The sequence below is a fragment of the Anoplolepis gracilipes genome, chromosome 8 (genome assembly GCF_047496725.1).
Source record: "Anoplolepis gracilipes chromosome 8, ASM4749672v1, whole genome shotgun sequence".
Lineage (NCBI taxonomy): Eukaryota > Metazoa > Arthropoda > Insecta > Hymenoptera > Formicidae > Anoplolepis > Anoplolepis gracilipes.
The window spans coordinates 7,718,230-7,746,086 of NC_132977.1; the positions used below are offsets into that span (position 1 = coordinate 7,718,230).

At 35.4% G+C, this 27,857-nt stretch overlaps 1 protein-coding gene and 1 long non-coding RNA gene across 3 annotated transcripts in view; both read left to right on the forward strand.

The window, feature by feature from the left end:
- Window positions 1-27,857, forward strand: part of LOC140668615 (uncharacterized) — a 117,392-nt gene that overhangs the window by 4,683 nt on the left and 84,852 nt on the right. The gene's annotated exons all lie outside the window — the stretch shown is intronic.
- LOC140668616 (uncharacterized) lies at window positions 6-27,540 on the forward strand. Its single transcript, XR_012047201.1, has 2 exons — window positions 6-3,538; window positions 12,107-27,540. It is a non-coding gene; the product is annotated as an uncharacterized lncRNA (long non-coding RNA).

Consider the following 27,857-nt stretch of genomic DNA (forward strand, 5'->3'; position numbering starts at 1 on the left):
TGAGTCAAACGCAATTGCATGTTTCTATGCTTTATTTCTCAGCTCATTTCGCATCTCATGGTTATCGAAATTTATAATAAATCATTAAAAAAAAAATTTCAAAAAGCCATTATCATGCTTTTGCATTTCATTTTCCGTTTATTATTTGACATGATTTAAGTTTAGTTCTCACAGGTCGCGTTTCATGTAAATTTACACCGCTCGTTATAATTAATTTACGCACTTCTCGCGTATATGATAACGTATATTCGTAAAACGATCTAAACGAAAAATTACGCATCTGTTGGATAAACGAGTTGAAGCGCAAACGTTGAAATTTCACGTAAATTACAATAAATGAAGGGAGGATTTTTCACTAATCAAGAGAAGATACCGAACGAAAATTTTTCCCATCTCTTTCCGACGTATGCCACACTACATCGTCTGTGCGCGTGTTATTACTGCTGCTCGGCGATTTCCTCTTTCAACCTGCGGCGAACGGTTGGCTTTTCTCTTTGTTCCATTGACGCTTTCTCACCACATCTCGTTCTCTCACCCTCCTTATTCCACTCGATTCACTCGCGAGACATACACTTTGCACGCCATAGTCCACGATGACAGCGTGCGAATACACGTGTACGCGCGTACGAGAAAGGCCGCGCCATTTGCTGGCAATTCAGAATCGAAAAGGCGTTGTTTTGCTGCTGCATCTTTGTTATATTATTCTTTATATTATTTCATTTATCTTCCGTATATTCCGCATATTTTTACAACTTGCTTTAATTACTAGCCTTTTAATTCCACTCTTCCGTTATTCTATGCATCTCTGATATATCTGAAGATATGTAAATACGCGTAAGTACAGGACTTGTATAATAATAAATAAGGAGCCCTTTCTCGTACATAAATAATCTTTGGTTACGCTCCCTGAGCGTTTATCGCATTAAGATCTTCATTCGACAGTCGTATCACAAAAAAATAATCTTAATTACTTCGAATCTATTAAAGTATACTGTTATTAGCGTGTCTCGTGATAATTTATGAATCTTCTCGTTTTGAAAGCTTGGAATCAAAATTGACTTTGGAAAATGTTATATGAAAAATTTAGCATGATTAATACGGTACATATATAATTACATCGTATAGTCTTTGATACTTTTTTTTTTTTACAGAGTAATTGAGAGAAAACAAATTTTGCTTGAAAATAAAATTTTTGACAAATATATCCTGCCTTTTGTATTATCGTACATACTTTAGTAGCATAGACCAAACTGTCCGATTACATTGAGATATATCTTAGTTTCTCTTAGGAGTAAAGTATTTACAAGGGTAAGTACAATATGGAAAAATATCGAACATGATGTGTTATTCTGTTTTAAAACGAATAAATCGGTCAAGTTATTAATTAATTTTTTTTAATCCTGCGATTTCTTGACTCCATAAGAATCTTTTGAGAACAAAATATATATATATATATATCTGACATATGTAATATTTTTTTATCACAAACGACACATACGATATTGAGTTACCGAATGTATTGTTTGATTTTATAGTTATCCAATTATATATATATGTATATATATATATGTGTGTGTGTGTGTACATTGCACAAACACAGTATAAATAATAAACTATATAATTGGAAGATAAAATAAACTATTGGATTAAGTATTGGAGAGTAAAAGAGTATTAAATTTTCGAGCGTTGGTGGATAATATATGTATATAAGACGATGTAACGTTCTTAAGATCGTGTCTTACTTTGAGAGAGAAAGAGAGACAAAGAATATACTAAATTAGAAAACTTCTTCATTCTAAAACAAAACTTTCAGGAACATTCGAGAAAATATACTTTCCTCTAGCATTCTAAAGATTAATTCAGGGCCCGATTTATATGTAAACTGAACAAGAGCCACAGCGCTTAGAGTTTCACATTACGAGAGACTTCACGCGATGCTGAGAAAAATTCCTTCTTAACATTCATTATCATGTGATGGAGGGAAAAGCGTCTTAGTCATGGCGTAGATTAAGACTGCATTAAATTTAATCTTTAGGTAAGCGAGAAGATTACTCGTGGATTCCGAAATATCTACTTCTTATTATTGAAGTACATTACGTTAAATAATATCTAAGAAATATGACGAGTTAAAGCTGGAAAGTATAGAACGCGATCAAATAAACTTCTCCCTCCCTTCTCTTAATATGAACGTTATTTATGTAAAAATATTGAAATAACTGTAGGTCGGCCGATGCACTCTGCTTGCTCGACCGCGTTACGAGAATAGATTGCTTAGATAAGGGTGAAATCTTCCTAATATCTACTTAATATCTATCCAGGATTGATGTGCACTGTCTTGAGAAAAAAAGGAGCTTCTTTTTTTCGCGTTATCCTAAATCAATGCAACTTTTTTTTCTTCGACAAGTGATATGCTTCGATAAGAACGAATGACACGCTCTCACAAATGATATACATCTGTATCTGTATACAATTATCCCGTGTCGTTTTTCGAGAGCAAGGTCAGTGCGTGCTAGAATCTTACTGGCACAATGTTGTGTGCTAATTATGAGTTGCTTCTGTTCGTCGTACGAAATGGAGTAAAAATTTGAAACGTGCTATTTTTCAAAGAACAGTGTTTTCGCGTGCTTTTTTTTTCCGCAATTACCGCTTTATGAAACGCGAGCCTTCTTCTTGCGTATAAATCATGTAAGACTAACTTTGAAAACTGTGACCTCTTAATGAAAGCTTGCAAAAACTCGAATAGCAAGGAAACAAAAAAAAAAAAAAAAAAAATTACCGAGTATTACTATCTAAAAAAATATCAGATTTTAATATTTTTCTAAAAAAATTATCACATACGCGAGCGTAACGCACAATCAAAGGTATGTCGATTTAGGGAATATCTCGAGAGAGAAAAAAAGTAAATAAATAGAATTCCGAAGAGAGAGAAAGAGAAAGAGATCCTTCTTTCTTATGCGTCGTAATAAATAAACGTTTAAAATATGTACTATCTTTCAGCTTATAGCCCGAAAAACTCGAATCTAATATGTAGTACTTCCTTTCTTATGCCATCGTATGTTTCCGACTGCGCGGTTGTTCCATGTGTATGTTAACCGTTCGGAGATCGTCCGCTGTACACACATATGTATGTACATGTGCATGACACACGGCGGCGCGGCGGCGGCGGCGGCGGCAGGAGTGGGGATAGGGCGGAGTAGGGTGGGGGTAGTGCGACGCCAGTACGCGTCGCGAGGACGCACACCTGACAGTGCTCTACTGACAGCCGAGGGAGACGTGTGTTTCGCAACGACCCGGCTTTGTTACCCGGTTGTGCACGCCGGCGAACCGAAACCTCGGTAGTAGTGATTCGTCGCCACCGCTGTCGCCGTCGCCGTCGCCTCCCTCTCGCAGTGCCGTTGCCGGTCGGGGTGTCGGACGCAAGTGTTCGCCGGTGTTATCGGCCTGATAGTGTCTGTATTCTCTCTTTCCTGTGAATGCGCGTCGTGTCGTAGTAGCTGCCGGGAGTACGAACGAATGAAATGGAGCCACGGCGCGAAAAGTAAGTAGGTAGAGATAGATAGAATTCCCGATTGCACCGAGCGATCTGTTCAACTAAATTGTCTCGCCTCGCGTCCGCACAAAGTGCGGTAAAACGCCCTTCCTCTTGTCTATGGATTCTTCGAGAGATTTCGCAATCGATTTCACTTCGTCCTTTAAGTATATATCGAGATATTAGCGCTGATTTCTCAATCGTAACATAAGTTTAAAAATGTAAGGTTATGTGTGGCGCGGTAGCGAGACTTCCGTTTCCTCGGTTTACCTCCAAGCAAGCGTTTCATTCTAACAAAAGTTTGATTTGAAGATTATGTACAAAGATATTTAATGATATTGAATATTAAACATAAAATTGGAAAAAAAATGACGTTCAAAGAAATTCTTACGGAAATGTTAATATCGAAATTGATCGAGATATTTATAGACAGAGGAAACGGTGATATAATTCGATGACACATTCTGACGTAATATAGATAGAGCTAAAATCTGGAACAAATAGAGTTGGAATCGCTAAACAGATATAATAGTGACATAGATTGTCGGTGCAATTCGGCTGTAGTTGCGGCAAATTACGACGAGTGACACGTGCGGTGCTCGACGACGTTATTCATGTTCGTGATCGACATGGACGAGTCGTCGCGGTGTTGTCACCTTTCGATCTGGCGAATGCTCGTTGACGAAGTGACGAACGATTCGGTATATCGTGTACTCAATAGTATTGATGACCGTTTTCATCTCTCGCGGTCAATCAAATGATATAGATTACTGCAAATGACCTTCCACGCATCCTGTAATAAACATTCTTTTCTGTTGAAATGAACATTTCGAATGCGAGGAACAATAGGGAATGTTAATTTCATTATTGTCGAGATGCATCTCTGATATCAGATAAGCGATTTAAGTACAATGCTCTTGTGATGGAGTAATTACTTCGTAAAAGAAGTAATAGTTTTAATAGCTTTATTTTTTTATTTTTTAATGTTTACCAGAGAGAAATAAATACCTGACAACGTGTTGAAACTTGTGACCGATTCTTTCTCAGCGGAAATATTAAGAGATGTCATTTTTCGGTTTTTTTTTTTTTTTTTTTTTTTTTTTTTTTTTATTACTCTATTCTAACAATTTTTCAATTGCAATATCTTAATAATTTGAAGTAAAATTTGAAAAATTCTCATGTTAAATTGAAAAGCAATTAAATTGAAATATATTTTGTTGTTTATTTACGATCTCTGTTTTTATTTATCGTTTAAAAATTATTGACTCTCTTCCATATTTTTGCTAATAAAAATCAATTCCAAATTTTACAAGTAATAACGGTATGTGTTCATTGGGTTCATAAATTTTAACACTTTGTACAACGTATAGATATTGATAATCAATTTGAATTGCCAATCATAATCAGCCTCGATCATTTACAACAGTAATTAAGCTTTTGAATACACAACATTAATGATGATTATCATATAATTTATACAGTATATATATTAATATGCGAAACATCACATTATGACTTTATTATTTAGAAGGAATAGAAAATGTTACGCTATTTCTATAAAATATTATAATTACAAACTATCTTGTTTTTTGAAATTTTTTTTCTACGAAGGGAGAACATCAAAACTTTTGCTCATGAATATAACTTGATATAAAAAAGACTAGACGATAATTGGTGGTAACGCATTATCGAACATGTAGTCAAATGTAGCGCGATTATTTTGAAGATTAAATTTAATGTTTAATCATACACACACAACACGCACCCGCAAAACTCGCGTCCATTATTTTTATGTTGTAAATTTATTTAACCGATATTACATACATAATATACTACGTACCTATTATGATACACTCTCCAGATATTCTCCGAGCGCGCTTTCCTGTCAACATTTTATATATACTTATTCGTCTTCTTACCCGGAAACGCATGTAACACTAAAAACAGCAATGAAACAAGGTCGCGCACGCGTGGCAAGCCTCTTCCAGCACCTTCTTTGTCCTTCAGAGAATTATTTCGGATCATCCCCTTTACAGTTTGATTACTATCTTGGAGCAGATCGGGGATATTTCGCGGCATGATGATATGTTAGAACAATAGACACGTGAGACTGTCCTGTATCACGGATACGGGAGAAAATAGAAATATCGACAGTGTAGATATGTTATACTTCAAGTAAGTGCTTTTAGAGTCACCTTGCAGGAAAAATAAAAAATCTATTAACCATAAAAAAATATCTTTTAAGCGCTAATATTTAGCAATGCATAAAATTTAAAAAAAAAACGATTTAGACGGAAAGAATTTTTTGATAAATTTTGATACAGCATGATATAATAATTGAAGTTGTCGAATTTTGCAAGATATCTTATTAAATATAATTAAAAACCAAGTGTATTACAAAATCATATTATTAATTTAGTAAGTGTTTTCTAAAATTAAAATTAATTTACATATATTTAATTTCTCTATGTAATAATATAATTACACATATAATAGATTTATTCCATGTTATCATAAAATCGTTACACGTTTATCCGCATATTTACAAATAATGTGTAAAGCAAAATTTTAGATGTGAAGTATTACACCTATGTTTGCGTCACCGATATATAAGATATCTATTGCGTGTTTTAGACTCATAAAATTAGATGCTCACGCCGTTTACGATTTACATCCGTTACGCTTGTGCTTCGGATGTGTTACGTGCATCTGAGTGACATAAGCACAAATTATATGCGTCAAGCGAAACCGTTGCGTATATCGAAAATTCTTACATTCCTCTGCGAAGGAGAACAAGATTCGCGCACACGTCGGCGTTTACCGTACCGTACCGCTTCGCATTCTTGTCCTCTCTTGCGTTCGTCGACGAGTCGCAATTAATTAATCGCCGGGCCGAGTCGCAATATCGGATTTCATATTAGCTGCTACTACGCTATGCGAGGCGTCGCGATGCGCGCTGGCGCCTGGAACGCCTCGGCGCCGCTTATGTTAGACACGCGGTGGCGGTTATCACAGACAGGGCGGACGCACGCACGTGCGCGCGCGATGGTTTTACTCGGAATTTGAAAATAGACCCGCGACAACCGGGGGAGCTGGCCTCTCGCCAGTCTTCACAGGCGAGAAAACCGCGGATGGACACCGACAATTTCCACGGCTGAATATGCGCAAGAGATAATGAGGTCCGCGCAGGACCTGCCGCGAAACGCGTTCTCCTGAGAAGCATCGCCGGTGGATTTACCCGTCTGTGGAAATTCTCGCGTGAGCTGTACTCGGAGTCATCCGGATACATTACGTGCTCTTTGTCGATGAAAATCCAGCAAAGCTGCGATACCTCTTACCACGTGTCGAGAGCGTGCACTCTTAAGGAGTCTGACTGAATACGCAATCAAGATTGAGTAAATCAAATAAAATTGAGAAAAAAATATTTAATTTTTATTAGAATATATACTCGACCTTAATAATACGTCAGTATGAATCGAAGGATCCTTATTGTATTCTTATACTTGCGTATCTAGTAAAAAAGAAAAATTCACGGATACTCAATTATCTCAAATATCTTACATAGGGTGACGTTTCGTAAATGCAAGATGCAAATGTGTTGTATGCTGTTTTTGCTAACTAGAGAAAAATATGCAAATTTTAACGAAGATTAATCGGATAATTTCGCTAATATATAACGGTAACGTGATCAAACTTTCTTGCTTTCCAAATTTCGTATTCTTTTATAAGATATATATTTCCAGAATTTTTTTTTTTTTAATTTACGTTTCTTCCGTCTCTCTTCTGTTTTATATTTATATTATTTGAGCTTGAAAGTTTTATTTATCACTTTGTCTTATTTGAGTTGATTTTAAATTGAAACTTGGTGAAAAATATATCAAACTTTAAAACACAAAGAATATAATAAGTCGCGAAACAATTTATATACATTTTTTTCTGACAGTAGGAAATGAAGCTTTTTTATTAATGACATAGTTTGATTCTGTCTCGAAAAACGATATATTCTAATCTTTTTCAATATATATATATATATATATATATATATATATATATATATTGTCGCTATCACATAGAAAAAAAAAATCTAATCACTATAAACGTACGTGCGAAGTCACTTAATTCTTCGAATCGGCGGAAAAGCCTCTTGCACGATATGTAGTATTTCGTTTGTAATGCGATCAATTCTGATAACATCGTTAAAGCGGTGGCTTCATTCGATGCCGTTCGGGTTCAATGCTCCGAATATACGCGCGCGACTCGCAAACCCTGATATACTATTGTGGCGATTTCCGTTTTGGTGACGTAAGTACGCGCGCGCGGTCAGTCCGTTATAAATCCAGCACCTACTTTAATCCTCGATCGACGCCGCTTAAGAGTTTCGTTTATCGATCGCGAGATCACACGAATCCTCTTACGTCGCGGTGAAACAATCCTTTGAAGTACCTTAGAGTAACATCGTGGAGTTTGAAATTTATCTTTTGATCCCTCTACGTTAAGATTAACTAAACATACAGCTTCCTGATGGGTGAAAAACGACCGGTATGAAATATCGATTAGGTTACAATATATTTTAGTTTGCGATATCGGTTGCGAGTCGACACTTTAAGCCCGGTAATGATACTACATTACATCACAAAATTGTGTGTATAATACACAGAGAAAACTTATATTAGGTCACTGTGTTATTAGAAAAAAGTGAGCTACTAAAGATCTTAAAACATGTTTAATTGGACTGTATTTATAGTGTTTACTATTTCCGGCACAGTCAGAGAACATATAAAATATTAATAAGAAAGAATCCATTTATGAATGTAATTCCGGGAAAAACTGCACCTGTCATTCTTACGAATGTTTCGTTGTGTAATAATATATAGATTCAAAATCGATTTAAAAAAAAAAAGCTCTTTAAATACATAATCGATATCTTTGGAAATAAACTCTTTAGTCATACTATAATATTATGGAAAATAGTTTATAAAATTAATGTTAATCCACAAAAAAAAAAATAAATTATTTCACACACATACACACACACACACAGGCTCTTTTTGAATTTAATGGAGGTATCGTAAAATTGGCGATAATATGTTCTTTGATTGAGAACGCCTGCTTTCTCACTTATACCTATGTGTAAGATTTCGAGAGTAATGTAATCATGCTGGATCGTTCGAAGCGATTCATCGAAGTCGATGAAAGTCGAGCCGGTTCGTTTAATACCGCGTTTACGATCGAATAAGATGTGGAATCGTGCTCAGTTTCCTCGGTCGATGGCCGCGTTGCTTCCGAAAGGTTTTTCAATCATAATTTTTATTTACGCGAACGGGGTTTATCGCTCCGTTTTTATTATCACGCGCGTCTCTATCGGTCAGCAATGTGTGTTTACCTTGTTGACCGAATTGCTCGCGTAATATTTTGGAACGTATTCGAAAAGCGTGCGAGTCAATTTTGTAAACGGATACATCATTGAAAATAAAAAGTAATGGGAAGTTTTTGTAAATTTACTTTTATTTATAGAGATGCGTATACATAAACACGTTGATTAAAACGGACGGAATATAGTTAGATAGCATCGGGAGAGATATCAAGTGATAGTAGTGTCGTCACTTTGGAATAATCGCTGTTTGCTATTAACAGGCATTCAGTATGCATATGGTTTCGCGTTAATGATTATATATTAATATGTTTCTATTTTTTATTATGATGGCAAACCGCGAAGCGTGTTAAAAGGGCGACTAAACTTTGCGAATAATTTATGGCTATCACATATAGGCACGATGGCGAGTTTTTATCGTCCACTTTTTGGCATATGTCAGTTAGATATTTGCGTTCAGATATGTATTATTATTTCCGTAATAATTATAATTATCTCGTTCAAGTCAAGAATGCAATCGATTGATATAGTCAGTCGTCGAATTTATCATGCAATGTCTTAAAATATGCTGAGTTTACGTACGAAAAGACGACGGAGAACTGCGTTGTTTCCTTTATACTTTACTCTCGCCACGTGGTACGTGGTGTCATTAACGAACGCGTGATTTCTTTATTGCAAATATTTCAGCGAATCGCGCATAAAAGAGGGACAGGAAGAGAAAGCAAGAGAGAGGAATAAGGTCCGGATAAATATTTACGCGGCCGAACCGAACGTCACGGACTCGTGGCTCTTACGTATTCGACAAACAGAAATCGCCATCCGCTATCGTCGACAATCAGAGATCGAATCAGAATGAAATGGATACACAGAAATTTTTCGTTGCGATTCGCTTGCTTTTTTCCGTCGTTTCCAACCGAGAGCACGCGTATCGATAACAACCCGGTGCAACGCGAATTATTCGCACACAACTGGAAATTAAATCTATTTGTGTTAGGCGCGGAATATACGATTTTAATTTTGCAAATGCAAAGCAATCATTTGCGATGAATACCGTCTACCGTTATTGGAGATAAAAATATAATGTATTCGACTGAAATGTACTTTTATACTAAATCTTGATGAGAATCTAATATTTACAATGTACATTACACAATTAATGAAAGTTACGTGGGCGCTCTGGAATACGTGAAGAGGTAAATAATTTGTATAAACGTCAGAATGATTGAAGGAATACGCGCCTCAGCTCGACGTATCGCATCCGTTTTTGTTGGACTAAAGATTAAACGTGAGGATTAAATATTTATAGAGATCGAACGAGATTCATGCTTGCGTAATTTGTTATACGAGATCTGTAAGCTCTGTTATCATCGATGTTGCGAGAATATACTGGAAATTGAGGCTAAAGTTTAATAGAAATCATCGTATATACTCGGCCATTTCAATTAGAATCGGATTTATCATTACATTTATTAAAAATTGAGTTAATAAAAATTTTCAATTTTTGCTTTAATAGCGAATTAATAGTTTACAAAAATATGAAAAATATAGTAACGAATTGTGTGATTATTAAGTCAAGTAAATATCTCTCTGCATTCTACACTAAGAGTTATATTGATGATAGTTTATTGTTGTAATTTTACTATGATATGATATATTTTTATATATGTCGATCAAAGTATACACAAAAAACAAGACATTTGAAATATTCGATGGGCATTGTTTTGCATGAATATTGGAGAGAACAGCATCGCTATCGATTTAACTAGGTAGCATCTCGCGTAGCGTCCATTAATGTTTATAAACGAATCGATTAATTAACATTGGAAGTTGCTACAACTCGACTGTGCCTCGGCGGAATGAATAAATGCTCTCGGTTACAATACCGGGGTATTTGTGGTGTCATGTATCACGGGTATTAATTAAAAAGCGTATATCACGTGTTTGTCAATTAAAAAGCACATTGTACCGTATCATCTTCGGATCCGAAATTTATTAATGGAAACGTATAAAAAAAATTGGATCTCACACATTCCGCATGCAGGTGAAAATTAACGTAACTGATATTTAAGTGACCCACTCAGCCGATACCTATTATAATGTAATTTCGGACTTTGTTAATGCCGCGCATACACACACATATACAGACATTATTACATTATTAGAATTAATTAATTAGGAAATTTAAGTTTCCCTAGTATAAATTAATTTTATATGTAAAGGGGATTTTCACTCGGTGTTATACTAACAATGTAAAACCGCGCGACACCGTTTCAAATTGGAAAATGTTGAGTTTGCGAACCGTGCGAGTTACTCTACTATGTAGACAGAGAAATCACGCGAATGCGTGTAACGCGAATAAATTCGAGCGAGAGGATTACAAAAACGATCAAGCATCGCGTTCGGGGTTTTGGCTCTGTTGAAATTGTGAAATATCTAAACACAAATAAAAATTCTGAATTATATGTTTCGTATCCTTCTTATCTGTCAATTTGTCAATTTGGTTTTCTATGAATTTTATTAACACATCTGATATTATAATAAGAAAAAAAAAATTAAAATTTACAAGTATTGTAAATGTGAATGATCGAGGTTGGCAAGTAATCGGGAAAGGAATTTATCACTGTTGAGATTTTTCTGTGATTCGTGTAACAAGAGAAAGCAAGGAGATGCGAGTGAGAGGGATCGAACGTACATACATAATTGTACAATTAATATCCCGAGTGTCTATTCTGCGCACGGATCGTTATCACATATTGTTAGTAATAAGAGTTGTCATTGGCCCAGTGAAATTGTTCGCGCCAACGAAATCTGACGGCTTACAGCCGTATCGAGGACATAATCAAATTATTGTTACTTTTAATGTAAATAATAGAGAGGGATTAACAAATCCATTTTAGTACCGTGATAACTGTAATTTATAGGTGTAATATATCTCATCGAGACAACCGGTAGGTTTTCCGTTATTCCGGTAATTTATGGGAAATTTGTCCCGCGCTCTCGCGAGAGATCGGGCCCCGTCACTCCCTACGGCTTTGCTCTCGTCATTCTCGCTGATTTATTTTTCCCCCTATTACACGCAATTAAGTAGCTCTCTATCGGTGCGCGATCTCTCTCGCTCTTTTCTCTCGTTCACAACGTTCGTTCTTCGTCAACGAGCTGATGATCTCGACATCGCACACGTTTAATACACGCGACGTGTTGAGCAGGAATGCTCGATCGAGGATCGCCGGATGACTGGACGACATCGCTTTGAGAGGAGCAGCAACTGTGATTAACGTTTCATGCTGATATTAGGAGCTTCTATACATACGTTGAATGATATATATGTATATATATTGATATCTATATATATATATACGCATATATGTTCCATATATTTTTGGATTAGCTGTTAAAGCAAGAGTGCAACCTAATTCTGGTGAGTACACATAAAGTGACATAATAACAGTTTTATTGTATATACGATGGGGAGACTTGTGACAAATTTTTCTCTCTCGATTATATTATGTTTAATTATAAATTAAATAGTCCCAACCTTGCGGTAACATATATTTTGTTGTCATTTATTTTAATCACGATGATATAGATTTCGAGATAGATGCTTTTTACAGATCTTTTGATGATTTTCTATCTCGTTTGTGTGTTACGATATAATTTGAAAAAAAATAACTAGATATTTTTCTGAAAACCCACGAGATATATTGAACTCGAGTTATAGTATCTCTTGTTCAAATATATGATTATTTTGGAATATCTTGTATAGCTTTCTTATAATATTAGTATACGATAGTTATACATATATATAGACTGATTAACGTAATGCTGACAATGTAAAAGAATTTGTATTGTTATATTTTACTGTATACGCGAGTCGAAACATTGTGTATTTAACGCTGTATCAAAATAACGATCATAAAAAAGCAGTAATGATTCTACACAATTTTCTCTCAATTGCGAAATAGTCGTTCACTGGCGAATATTACTTGTCGCCCTATAGAATAAACGGCTATAGCAACGATGACGTTTAATTTTCACGAGTCGCTCGTATATCGTGCACGAAATGACGCGGTTACAGGGACGATTATTTTTGCGGGATAGTATATAAATGATTCCATTAGGTATGTGCTGTCCTATTTTGCCGGTGAGTCTATTGATCCAAACGTATGCGACATTATCGTAAGCATAGTGCATATAAATTGCGACGCTACGATTCAAGTATCTATAAAGCACATAGTTCTTGGTTATTTATAAGACATTGTCATTTAATTATTTAGACTCGAGTTATTTTAAAATTTAACTGGATATCATCTATTATTACATACATTTAAATAGTTTTTTTTTTTTTTTTAATTTTAACGTTAAATACTTTAATCAGTCAAATTAACTTCTCTATTTTGGCGATTTATCTAATTTTCCGACTTGCTATTTTAATACATACAAAGTATGGCAATAAAGCAAATAGAATTATCTGCATATAAAAAAATTGTTTATAACAATGGAAAAGTTACTGTTGCTATTAAATCTCGTCTTATGATAATTAATAAGGTCATCTGTAATTTTAAAAGATTATCCAGGATTACTGTAACTTACAATATCAATAAAGTATCAGAGAATACACGATGATCGTACGTGATAACGTGCACTTTACGACGCGCCATATCGTCGCGGTCGCGCATGCTGTAAGTCGATTGTAATTGTAAATAATTGGTGGTCGTTGTTGGGAAAGACTTTTAACGTCGCCGCGTCACTCACGGTCGTTTAAATGACGATCCCTTTAGCCACACGCAGGATGCGCCGCGTGTAATCAACGCTTCGGGCATAAACAGGCCACGCTTAATTTCAGGACATTGTCCGATATCGCGTTATGGAAATTCACGGGAGAAACAGATGATTAAAACAGCTTTAACTCGTTCATAAACACTTAGGCAGTCGGGAAAGAATTTTCTTGAATCTAGAAAATCTTGTCTTGTGTTTTTAAAACAAGATTTTAATTTTAATGTCTCTCCTCTCTTTCTCTTGCTTCTTTCAAAATGAGACATTGAAGAAAATTACATTATCTTGGAGAACATTATTTCTTCTTCAATTTAGAGATTACGATAATATGTCTAAGTCTAAAGTGTAATAAATTATTAAATATTTATAATATAACAATTTAATTCTAGAAACTCTAAGGTTGTGACGTAGTACTATAGATTTTTTGTATTTTATTTTATTATATATTATTATATTATATTATGTCTGTTATTGTTTTGGTCTCTTTAGTGTTCTCTTTTTCTTTCTCGATATCATGAAACCTATTTTATTTCAAAAGTATGCAGTAGAGTATTGTTGTAATTTCTTGTCTGCTGCAAATTAGTATGTTGATTTATAATTTATGTGACTTATATAAAAAACATGAATTTTATACTTCAACTATGTTAAGATAATGTCAATATACTTTTAACGAAAGAAAAACCGCGAAAATATGCAGAATTTTACTATCACGTTACATGCCTGAATAAATTTACAGTAATGAGATGTTTTTTTATACCAATATATTATGCACGCTCGGTTAAATAATATACTTTCGCTTGAATAATTACGTATAAATCTTATATTCAGACGCCGAGATGATATCCCTTAAAACAGTCGCCAACGCTCGATTTCATGATAATTTCTTGAATAAGTTTGAATGAAAGACTGTTTCGGTTAATTGAATAATAATGTACGTCAGTATATGAAGACTATTTTGAATTACATTCATAAATGATATGGATTAATCCATATCATGATAAGTTTATTCATAATATTATCTAATTAAGCATTACAATTTAGTGAATGTCTGAATGGAATCGAAAGAAATTTGACAAAAAAATTAATAGAAATATTAAAAAAAAGTTATCTCATAAGGCTTTGTACAAAAAATATGCAATATAACCATGTGATGCAATGAAAAATACACGTAATAATTAACGCAAATGTAGAGGCTTATTGTAAATACTTGTTGGAAATAATCTTTTTTTTGGAAAGACTTTATTAGCTCCAGGATTTTGCGCAGCTTTATTTTTGCGTTGTAATACGGCAAACTTATTACATATATACGGTTGCTATTATATGTGTATGGTCGAATTCAGGATGATCACGTGCGCTTGAACCAAAGTTCCTCACTGAGCTATCCGCATGTAGATCCATAATGCGGCCTAGATTTCTATTTACATATACGAAGACTCGAGCCGTCCGAGCAATGGCGGCCGGACGGTTTGAGCTCTATCGAGTTTATTCGATGGTATACACGGGTGACTCCAAACAGTGTCGGCGCAATGAACACTAGCTTGCATCGATATCGGTTTTTCTCCCCCCTCCCCTTTCTTTTTATTGCTACTGTATTTAGCAGAATACGATGCGCAAATATAAGCGGTCGAAATTGTTTTTCGACGAAATGACACAGCTTGCGAAGGAAAAGAAACATTGAATTGACAATTAAAGTTACTTGGAAGGGAATTTTTGTGATAATAATAATTATTCTTAAATTACAGTATTATATATATATATATATATATATATAATGCATATGTATATATAAGTCTTAAATTTAAGTTTATTAAACTTGCTACATTTAAATAATGATTACATCTTTTATTCGCTCTTTCGCTAAAGCAGATCACTCTTCAAATTTTTCACATTTTTTTGCATTAAAAGAAAGTTCATATGTTGAAAGTTTTATAAGTTTAATATAGAAAAATCTTGTTAACAGAAATACGGTTTAGAAATTATTTAAAGTTATTAAACTATTGTTTGATGATGATTTGACAACACGAATTATTGCTCGTATTATTAACAAAGTATACATACGTCACTATCTAATCTGTGAGTGACAAAACCTCATATATGATTTTTTAATCGGCGAGTAAAACCCGCGCGCAAAGTATAGAGAGACGTAATAAGATGACCCGTGGCTGCGCTCCATCACACGATAGCGATCGATCGCATTTAAATATGACTTGCAGTTAAATTTCATGTAATATCGACGCAAGTAGGGCGCGCCGAGCGAAAATAGAACGCGCCATGCTACCGTTTCGCTTTTATATTCCGTCATATTCGATAGAGACACTAATTTCGTTTGCGAGAAACGACATTAGCTAAACGCGACGCAACACGGAAGACTTCTCTCAGGGATGCACCTCTGTTTCCGAATGCACGTGCAAGCGTGTTGTTCTGCGCCTCGGTGCGTTGCAGTCTACTGTTGTCGCAATAATTCCGCCCATTCGATTCGCCGCATCGGTGACGAATCTTATTAAGGGAGATATACGCATAACAGTCTTTAAATGTATGCTTTTCAATTATGCGATCTATTTTTTTTTTTTCAAGATCCAAGGTAAATTTTACAACGAGCAGATAAAAAAGTTATTTTCTGTATGTATTAAATAAATATTTATATATGAATATTTATGAATAATATATATAAATTATATATTTTTTTACATGTGTTAAAATACACGAGGTTTTTATATTATGCAAAATTATAGTTCATATATAGAGATATACTTTAAAAAAAAAAAAAAAAAAAAAAAGCTGGAAGTATATTGGATAATAAATTATTAAATGAAAAATATCTTATCGAGAAAATATATCATTTATTAATCATTTTCTAAGTAAGCGCTGTGAAAACACATTTAATATGCGTAGTAAGATCGCTGAAGATGCATGGATTCGTTTAAAGAATGTCAGAGAAAGAATAGGTGTCGAGAGAGAACGCGCAACAAGATCTATCCCCGCAATCTGTCGTCGCTATCGTTTTCAGCCGACATTCTCCGCATTATATCCGCGTCGCTGTCGCTTACGACAGCGCGGCCCGAAGTTTTCCATGTGTGGCAACGTAAGGAAGTTTACGCCGACGGGTTCGCGATCCTTCACGCGGCCAGGAATAATCTGCATAATTGCGCGGGGCTGTTTGTTGCAATTGCGTTTTCTGCGGCGCGTATATTCTTTAACGAGTCGTAGCGAACGGCGAAAATTTCATTTCAATCATTCGTGCAAATCGTACAGATTATAGTCGCGATAATGATACTTCTGGAATCTTTGCGATATTATTGATGATTGATAGTCGTTTCGCCGTGATTTGTACTCGAGATTACGAAAGTGGTGTAAATTATAGTTTTTATTTCGAGATAATTAGTTTTTTACATTCTTGTGTTGCGTTATACATTAGCCATAAATACTGATAATGAATGTTAAAAATCAATAAAATGTAAGAGAGGGAATGACATTTAATCCAATCTAATCATTATTCAAAAAATTTAATTTTACTAAAAAGTCCAGAGATTAAAAGAGTAGAGCAATAATTTTTGGTCAGTATAAAAATTGTATCATAAAATAAATATATATTTATATTTTATACAATTAACATATCAAATAAATATTTTTATAATTTGAAAGTGAAGAAAAAATAAAAATTGGAATGTATTAGCAGTCCATTTTTTGTTTTTAATATTGTTATACATTATATAGTTATAATTATAGAACCGTATATACATATATTGAATTACTTTTATAAATTAATTTAATTACTATAAATTATATATATATATATATTGACATTATCTATAAAAATAATTATATACAACTAAAGTTAAAAAAACAAATTTTAAACATTTTTTTTATTTATAGAGGCCTTTGAGATATTCTATTGTTAAAATATCAATATAGGTTCAAAATAACCCATATGTGACCTTTAAGGGTTAATATCGAATATGTGTCAATTGCGAGTATTCTAGAAAAATCGATTCTTCTCGATCAGACTTTATTGTGGAAATTGTGGAATAACACATTTTCTTGATGAACCATTCAATTATCGAATTATTCATACGGTTCTATTTTCCGCTTCTCTAATCGAACGTTGGTGACAATGCAAACGCCATGCACGCAAAGCGGTATGCCATGCAAAGTAATATACTAAGAGGAAAGTTTCGGTATAGGAAAGATTAAAGGGATCAATGGATAGAGCGCACGTGATCAAGCTACACAGTGTATGTGCGGTCATGTTGCGCGTTTGACAACGCCATGTTTTACTCGGCGAGGACAACGCCGGAAAACGCCGTTGTCCGACCGGCGTTTTCGTTCCCCCCGTGTTTAGCACGTGCTCTCGAAGCACGCTCGGTCAGCCGGTATTATCGATCGCGAAGCGCGGCCACTTTTCTCGTTCGTGTAATGCGTAGTAAGCTCAGTGAGACGTCACGAGGAGCGGTGGCGGACGCGCGTGTACACGTTGCGGGACGACTTGACGCGGCGCCACTAGACGTCGATCGTATCAAAAAAAAAAAAAAAAAAAAAAAAAAAAGAAAAGAAACAGTTGGAATGAAAGAAGAGGACGCATATTAACATATGTATGTACACATATCTCATCGCGTTGCGACACCTTACGTCATCGCGTTGTTTTGCATCGTGTTCGCGATGACTTAATCGCGAGTTTTCGTTCTGCGCGCGCCGCATATATGTTTTTACATCCGGCGGGCAAACGTGCAGATAAAAAACAGCGATAGCGCGAATCGTGAAAGAAATCAGCGTTGCGTAAGTAATCTCTAGAAATTGTTGGAAATATGTGGGTGTATATATGCGTGTATTTTTAGTGTTAAAGCTAAGCACAAAAGCACGAAAAGCGTGTCTGGTATTACGTATCTTATTTGATGAATTTCTTGTTCTGCGTTGAGATGTTTGACTTTTAAAATTAACTTTTACAATTTTACATGCATTTTTGCGAACCTCTGTGACATTCTTAGAAAATCTCAATTAAGAGTCGATTTTTCAAGCATCATACGTAGATTCAGAAATAATTTATTATGGTGTTTATCTTTTTTTTTTTTTCTTGAAAGAACGAAAAATACCGTCTTGGATTATGCAGATAAGAAAAGATTTGCTATCTTGGAAGCTAATTTAGAACAATTAATTACGGGTGTAAATTATACAATTATGCGTAGCCGACATAGTAACGATTATCTTTCATAATTCGCGACGGTTCGATAGCAATGTAGCGACTTTCTCCTCCTCTTCGTGTAACACGAGACCTTTTGATTCCCGCTAATTAATCATGGCCATTACGTCTATTAAGTGCGCCTATCTTACGAGCATGCTCCGAAAATCGTATTCACGCGTCAATCGTCATTCGAGTCCGTTAATTGAATATATGTCTGGTGTGTTAAATTGATTGCGACTTGATATGATTACCGTAACATATCGACGGTTGTGGAGTATCGTGGCAAAACGTCGAAACGTTAGCATCATGTGTACACATAATTCTACTATTAATCATCGATGTAAATAAGACAATTACACGCAAACGATACTCCACTATCATTGGTAATTCGTGGTCAATCAATGTGGAATAATAATATCGTGGAACATGCTTTTTTCTTTGTACATAAAATTGATTTTTTAAACATTATTTTTTATTCTTTTTCACGTGATTTTGTCAAATATTAAATTAAAAAATTGTTATTTCACTGTACAAAACATGCTAGAATTATCACATATCCTTTCAACCACGAGCTCTTTTGCAATTGTGAGGTTGCAATGAATGGAACATCATCAATGTAGTTCACGTTTGATTTTCAATATTAAACACACGCTCTAATGAAAACCCGAATTAAATCTCTGTTATACAGAAAGTTCATTTGAACTATAATACATAGATTGAAACATAAAAAGCTAGATTCTCTTTTCTATTTCAAAATTCTCCAATTTTCACTGTTGAATGTTTACCAAGCTACTCCATGTTTTAGAAAATTAGAAAGAAATTATTATATACGACACAAAGACTTATGACAGATTACAAAGATATATTACATGGACGAATCGTAAATTTCATCATTGTCATTGCCGTTCGTTAAAGTAAAGAAAATTCTTTTGGGAAATTTATCCCGCGATATCTCGTAATCAAACCGGCGACGGTTAACGTCGATGTTCCGCATTCCGTGCAATAGCGATACACAGCGTAGTTTCTTTCTCGAACGTGAGGCCTAGCATAATCATCGTATACTGCCGAGAGAGTATACTCCACTCAAAGAGAGAGAGAGAGAGAGAGAGAGAGAGAGAGAGAGAGAAAAGAAAGAGATAAACAGAGAGAGTCGTGCGTCTGCGCGAGCAACGTGCGACGCAACAGCCGGGCCGCTCAGCGGTTCTCAAACGAGCGGCCTGCGTGAAAGTGCGCGCGTCCTATCCGGGATTCGCGTGCGACGTTTCTCAAACATCCTGTGGATGTTCTCGGAGCCAGAACAGTATGAAGCGAGACCTCGAATTTGCGGTATTATTTTTAAAGTCAGAACTTACTCCTTACCTTAATTATTCATATTAGGTATTTCTATTTGTACCGTCATATGACTTGAAGATTGCTTGAAATCTTTACATTGAAGCTAAAGGAAAACTGATTTTAATAAGTTATATAACGATAATGAGTCTACGATAGATATCCATCTATCATAATTAATAGAGATTGCAGATCTGTTTGACATGTACATTATATTTATTTTCTATCCGAATAATATACATTTGCACAAATATCTGTAATAATGACGATAATGTTATTTAAAGAAAAAATTATCGAAGAATACGATACACACATACGTACATACATACGTATAAAGGCCTTTACATCGCGATTAATGTAAAGTGTCTGTCTTAATTGTATTTAAAGCGATATTTTTTTACACGCGAATTCTGAGGAAACATGTTATTTGAAACGGTCAATATGTATGTATCGTTGAGTCATTCAGTTATCTTGAGTTTCATTAACATTATATCCGTAATTTTCAATTTTCGCTCTCAATCACGAAACACGTCACTCGAGTTGAATTCATTAAACTAAAGACAGATGTATAATGAAAATTATCGGAGGATCGTCCTGCGTGATTTAATGATGGTGTTCGAAGTCGATAAAATGGAGCATCGAGCAGAGAAATGTACTCGTATTATTAATTCATCGGATGAAAATTGTATGCGAGTATTCCCGTATATCAAATGTAATGGAGCATGTAATGGGTAGTAATGACGAGTCTTGCGCTGCTCGAAAGGAAGATTAAATGTAGTATCCATGATCGGGCAAATATTTTATAAATCGTGATGAGAGTTTCATTTTTGTATAGGACGCGGGCTTATAATGGCTTATAATTTAGAAAATGTCATAAAAAAGAATTTATATATATATATATATATATATATATATATTATGTAACAAAAATAATTTATAAAATCGTATAGATAAAGGCTAATTAAAAGAAAATCAATTATTAGAATTAACAGAAATTATTAAGGAAAAATTAATTGAACATGATCGATCCAAACTTATCATTTTCTATTGTCATAATTTTCTATTTTCTAACATCGAAATTACAATCTTTAAATCAAGAAATATTTGTTTTGTTTTAATTGTTTAATAAAAAACAGAATCCACGTATTGAATAAATTTGTAAATACACTATACAAATCTGTTTTTGTATACGTTCATTAAAAAGCAATCTGGTATTTCGCTCGTGTATTACTTGATTCTATTATTCGAGATTATGGCATTTACGAGGATTCGAGTGACGCAGTTTCATAACGAAAAGGCAGAGGGTGATGGAAATAGGTGGGCGTTCAGGGGTACCCCACGCAGAAGAGACTTCGTGTAGGCGCATGACTGATTCGATGTGATGTATTTTCCCCTACGAACGACACAAAGTGATTTTGAAAAATGTGTATGTGATATCTTCATTATAAGAATTTTCAGAGCAAGAGAGAGAAAACATTACATAATATATTAGTTAATATATTAGTTACATATTAATATTCTTCACTTGTTTCTGAACCGTCTTAGCTGTATGTATTTTAATTTACATTATCAACTTTTCGTTATTCTTGTGCCTCGTCGTTATACCTTTCATAGATTTCGTTCTTTTACTATTTAATTTTTAATTTTATGAATTAATATATAAATGACGAGTTACAATGAAAACGATTAGAAACTCGAGTTATGTCCCGTAATAACAAATTAGCCTTAATATTAGCATTAATTTCTTTCGCGAATGCTTAAATATAGATATTTTTACCAAATTTTTGGCGATGTTGTTAAACTAATTGAATTTATTCTAGACAGATTAAGCGCGTAAATTTTTGCGAGTTCGCTGGTGAAACGATGTCTTGTATTTACAAGCTGGATCATGATCTGCAAAATTACGAGGTTTACATCGGTACGAATGACGCAATTTCGCGAGAAGAGGGCGAGGTGGGCGTTTAGAGTTGTATCCGCATGTGCACGATTACAGATGTGTATCTTCCTTCTCTCTTTTCTCTCTCTCTCTCTCTATCTCTCTCCCTCTCTCTCCCTCTCCCTCTCTCTTTCTCTCTTTTCTGGATCACGGTGTCGCATATGTGGTGCGCGTAAAAACCTTCCTCCTCTTTCACGTGCACACACACACGTCATCGAAACGAAATGACGCAACTTTCGTTTGGACATGTGTGGATCTACGTGACGCGTGTGCGTTGCGAATCATCGTTTGCTTCTGAATGAAATTGTCGCTTGGCATTCGGGTGCAATTGGATTTCACAACGAGAAACTCGTTATTTGGAATAGTCCTTTACTCGATTTTTTAATTGTCGCCTCCAATTTTAGAAACAAGATAGCCGAACCATAAATGAATTTAACCTTTTGTAGCAAAAGTATTTGCATTGATTTCGTGATTTTAATATTTTGAGGAATGGTAAACTTTTTGTGAAAAACTTTTGTTTTAGAAAAAAATATAAAAATGTCAATATAGAAATGAGTTTTTTTGTAAAAGTGTAAATTTATATAAAACAAATATTCTTTTTGCTTAGATCACTTTTTCTAGAAATGGTCACGATTCTTTCTTTTTTCTCTTTTTTTCAAAATGTCTTTAGTTTGCGATGATTTTCACAAAGAATTTCTGAATGTGTTTGCAAATACAGTATGTTTAAAATTTAATTAAGTAGTATGGATGTAAATTATATGCATAAGAGGCAAAATAGATAAATTATTCATATGTGTTAATGAGTTGGCATTAATTATGAATCCGGTACTGTAGAATTCACAGGTAATTACGAGTGCAATAATCCTAGAAATTACTACTTGTTTCGTAGCTTAAAATCAATCGTTTAGTCTTATCTTGAAATTAGTGTACGACAGTCAGATAAATAACTTTCTTATCGCATCAGAGTCTCGTGTAAATAGATTGTTCACATATTATGTATATATTATAATAAGAAATTAATAAGAAATTGTATTCTAACACTTGACTTTTAGGAATTGCAACTATTCCTGCGATAATACTAATTTTGAAACATAATATTTTTATTTCGTCATATTATTATTTATTTCTTCAAAAAATCACATTAAAGTTATACATTTTTGTATCGTTTATCGCTCCACATTGTAATTGACATCTTTTATAACTCTATGGAGGAAAAATTCTTATAATTTTACATTTATTTTTTTATAATGTGCATTTTGACTTAACACTTTGACTTTTACTATCATAGACTCGATTCGCGCGAATGTTTGTCGTCGAGACCGAACAATCCCCTTTCTTTTGTCTTTGCGTTCTGAGATTTTCATTTAGAAGTAGATTGTGCCTGTAGGAATTAGACGCGATTCACGCTGCACGTGAACGAGCAACGAAAGAACTAGGCGGCATGCTGTGCGAAAAGAAAAGAAAAGAAAGAAATAAACGAAGGCAGCTGTCTACCTCTTGTGACGGCAAAGGTACGGAACCTGAACGTACCCCTCGCCATCTCTCCCCCTTCTTCCTTCCGTTTTTCCTTACCTACCTATCGCTTTGGTCGGGCCTTGCCTCATGAAGGAAAAGAGAGAGGAAGACGAAAGAGACCCCGGAGCACCAGTCTTGAGCAGATATACTTTTACTTCTTCAGGCAGGACGTTCCTAATTTTCTGGAGCGTTAAGCATTCCGCCTACTCATAGTATCCGCGACCCGACGACGTCTTCCTCGTCGTCGAATTCCCCCTTTCACGAGTCTGCCGTTGTCCGCGTGATATGCCCTGTTGACCATCGATTTTTTTTAAAGCCAATGACGTTACGAGGTCTCACCTGAACACACGAGAAAATCTTGCGAGGAATGTTTTCTCTTTCTCTTATTCTCTATTTTTCTTTATTGGCTTCTTTCATAATCCTCTAAGCTTCTACCAGTCTGAAAGACTGTAAAGAGTAACGAGTAAGAACAGAAAATTAAGTGGGAAAGTAGTTTGATCGAGAATGACACGGAGTGGATTTAGTAAATAATTGATTGCCAATGATAAAAACCATTATATATATATATATATATATATATACACATAAAATACGTTCTTAATTAGGAGTTTTTATCACATGCAATTATTTAGTTGTCAGATCTATCTTATCATGCATGTTAAAAATAAATATTTTTTTTTCCGTTGCTTTTTCTTTTTATTATTTATCCATAGCTACGCGAAGATACATGATATGTATATAATACTTTTACATGTTACGTGTTCATTGTTTCTTGTTAACAAATACGAACACGCTTGTGACGTTTTGTCCGCGATTTTTATAGCGCGACGTACGTGTTATACTTTGTCGTTTCATTATTTTCCAGTACGCAACCGGTTCGCAAATCTCACACTTGCGTTCGTGACGCGTTTAGTTATCTGCTTCCTGTATGAAATTGATCCTCAGGCGAAACGCCGTTCGTATCTCTGCCGCGTTATCGCGTCTCTGATGAGAGCTTTATTAGAGGAAGAGGAAAAAATCGCTGACGGCGCGATACGTTCCGAGCATTTTAACCGACCAATCGGCGTTAGATAAGTAAAAGGAAAAGGTTCCGTTGAATTGTGTAAAATATTATATTACTTTTATACATTTATCTATTTTAATAGCTGAAGAATGGCAAACATTTTGAATTTTATGGTGTCAAAACGAAAAAAAAAAAAAAAATCTACGCACGTGATGTAAGTGCGATTTCTATTAAAAATTGTCTTAACTTTTCTTTCTCTTTGTGAAAAAATGAAGCTTCGAAAAAAAATTAGCTGTACTCCATCGTGTACATCGTGCAAAACTCATTGAACGAAAAAAGCATTATGTTTCTAGTCTGCGAACGCATGGCGTAATTATAATAATTGCTTTAAATTAAAAAGCATTGCGTTAATTAAAAAGCACCAACCTATAGTCTGGCGTTATAATTCATGTCCATCAGCGCGATTATCGGTGGTTTTTATCGCGACTGAGAATATTTAATGACGATCGTTAAAATGTCCGTGCGTTATCGATTAGGGCGCTGAAAATTGCGTATAATGTTAAAGTAATGTGAGACTTTGCGACGATAGGGAAGAAATATCAATATTACCACAAAGTGATTTAAATTAAAAATCTTTGTAAAAGAGCGAGACAAGATCCCCGAGAGCAGTGAAACGCGCAGCCGCGTGTGCACACAGCTGTCGACTAATCAGTTGACAATGCACCCGGTGAATATCATGGACTGAGACAAAGGGTAGAAATCGAAAACACATCAGAATGCACGCGTGCACGCGAAACGGCACTGTGGATCGATACATGGCGACTTGGCCGAATTGACCGTCTGCCTTTTTCTATCCGTGACGGGAATGTAATCGACATCGTTTCGATTAACGCGAGGTTCTCATTGTTGAGAATCGTGCTGAGATTTACGATCTATAGATATGTATATATGTCACGTCGCCAAAAACAAAATCGGTACTTTTATTCATGTATATGTCACAGAAGTGATCTCCTATCGAATAAAAAATATCGGAAATTTTTACAAAGACAGAATAAATAGGTAAAAATATTCGTATCTTTAAACCTGAAAATCTTTACATTGTAATATAGTACAAAACAAAAGAGGAATTTTTTGTCTAACATTCATCTGGTAACTAATATAAAATAATTACACGACATAAAAGTTCTTAATTAAGAGTATAAATCAAATTTTCATTCTAGTTTATTAAATGAATTTCACTCGAGATAGTTGGCGACTAGAAGAGAGATTTTCTCTCCGGGACAGAAATGACGGAAATCGCCCGCAGTTGAACCATTGCGATAATACTCTTGTATTGTGATTCTGGTACATATGTATGTTTAAGTACGCCTGTGATTCGCGACTCGTATCGGCATTATTAATTCGCGTCCCTCATCGATTTCGCATTCGAGGAGCCTCGAGTGCACACAAGCTCCCCGAGGTAACGGCTCGCGAACGATGTTCGCATCACCGTGGAAAAATAATGCGTGCGGCAAAGTGCAACGTATGCTCGAATAGTCGGTGGTGAAAGTCTTATCGTCGAGATAATGCAACGAGCGCGCGAGCTTCTGCGCAACAATGGCGTCCGTTAAGCATAACTCTTGGAGAGTGTCAGCGCCTTTCTAGTCGTTGCGTAATCTGTTTTGCGCCTTTATAATTTGGGATTCGGGACAACGAACCCACGCCGTGCTTACGCATTCAAAGCATGTTATTATCGCGTGCGCACCGGCAAAACATCCTTTTTTTTTTTCTTTCAAATAGAATGGTGTGAAGACATGAAATATTTACGATTGATCGTAGATACCATTATTTAAGATATATGAGAATAGATGAGGTCTTGAATTTATTGACCATTTCTTAATCATAAAATTTAAAGCGTTCTTAAAGTATAAAATGAAAAATAAAATTTTTTTATTAAATCTAAAAGCTTAGTTTGTATGAGAATATTTTTATTTGCAGAGATATATAGAATAAAAAGTATTCGATTCAATTTGTGTTTCCAGCAAAGTTTTCGATAAACGAAATGAGAATTCCACATAGGATGTATTTTATTCTTTAAAAATATTCCGCTTCAAAATTTTTCTGCAGTTTGCGGTGAAATTTTTTCTACCACTCTAACTTTTCTGTCTGCCGTCAAACGGCCAGACAGAAGAAAAGATATCCTCTATCCGGATACCAAGTATCCTTTTCAAAGAGCAACGATTAATACAAAAGAAACCAAAGATATCGACGATTAAAAAAGTGAAGAAAAGCTGAAACGGGACGGAAGTTTAAGACGGCGCTAACGGAGAGTAACAAATAAAAGAACTGATCTATTTCCGCGAACATAGAATGAGAAGTTACGCACACGCGTGTACGTCGGCTACGCGTACACACGAACGCATCTAGCGACAGTCTCTGGCGTAATCTTTTGTACTCTGGGACACGAGCCCCGGGCCTGTCTGAGCTGTCTTCGTATTAGCACAGGTATAACCCGACACTCATACACCGACGTCTTTTTTCCTCTCTTTCTCCTTTCTTGCGCCGGCAGCTTGTCGATTCGAATACAAAGCGGGAATCGGGTGTTGGAGAGACATAAAAGAGAAGGCCTGCGCAGTGGAAATAATGAAGACAGACCGACAAGAGGAAAGAGAGAAGGCGAGACGAAGAGAACGGGCCCGCGCCCCTGAGGAAGTGAAACATACAGAATACGAGAGAGAAGATAGGAAGAAGCGAGATAGAGGAGAAGCGAGAAGGTCAGGAAGGGATCGGTCGTGTTATTTGGCAGCTGTGTGGCAGAGGCACCAACTGGCAGATGCTACGATGGAAACGTTCTTTTCGGGCCCAGCCGGCCCACCCCGCGGCCGGTTTCTTCGCTGAGGGAAAATTCTGAATCTCTAAGAGAGGAGGAGAGAGAAAGACAGAGAGAGATGGAGCGAAAGAGCAAAAACGATAGCAAGTTCCTTCCCGACGACGCGCATCCCCTTTTATTCTCCGTGGGATCGTGTGATTATGCTGCGTCTTCCGGAAGGAAGGGCATCCTCTTCAAGAACTAGGACTGTCATATTCGGCTCCACTCATGTGACGACGTGGATTTCGACGGATCCCTTTCTTGCGGGTTTGATCGTACGACGAGATATACGGTTCTCGAAGAGAGCGGACCTACTCGCGACGGGAATTCTTGATATTGTTTAAATTATTTCGGCCGCAATATGGAGACCAAGAAAT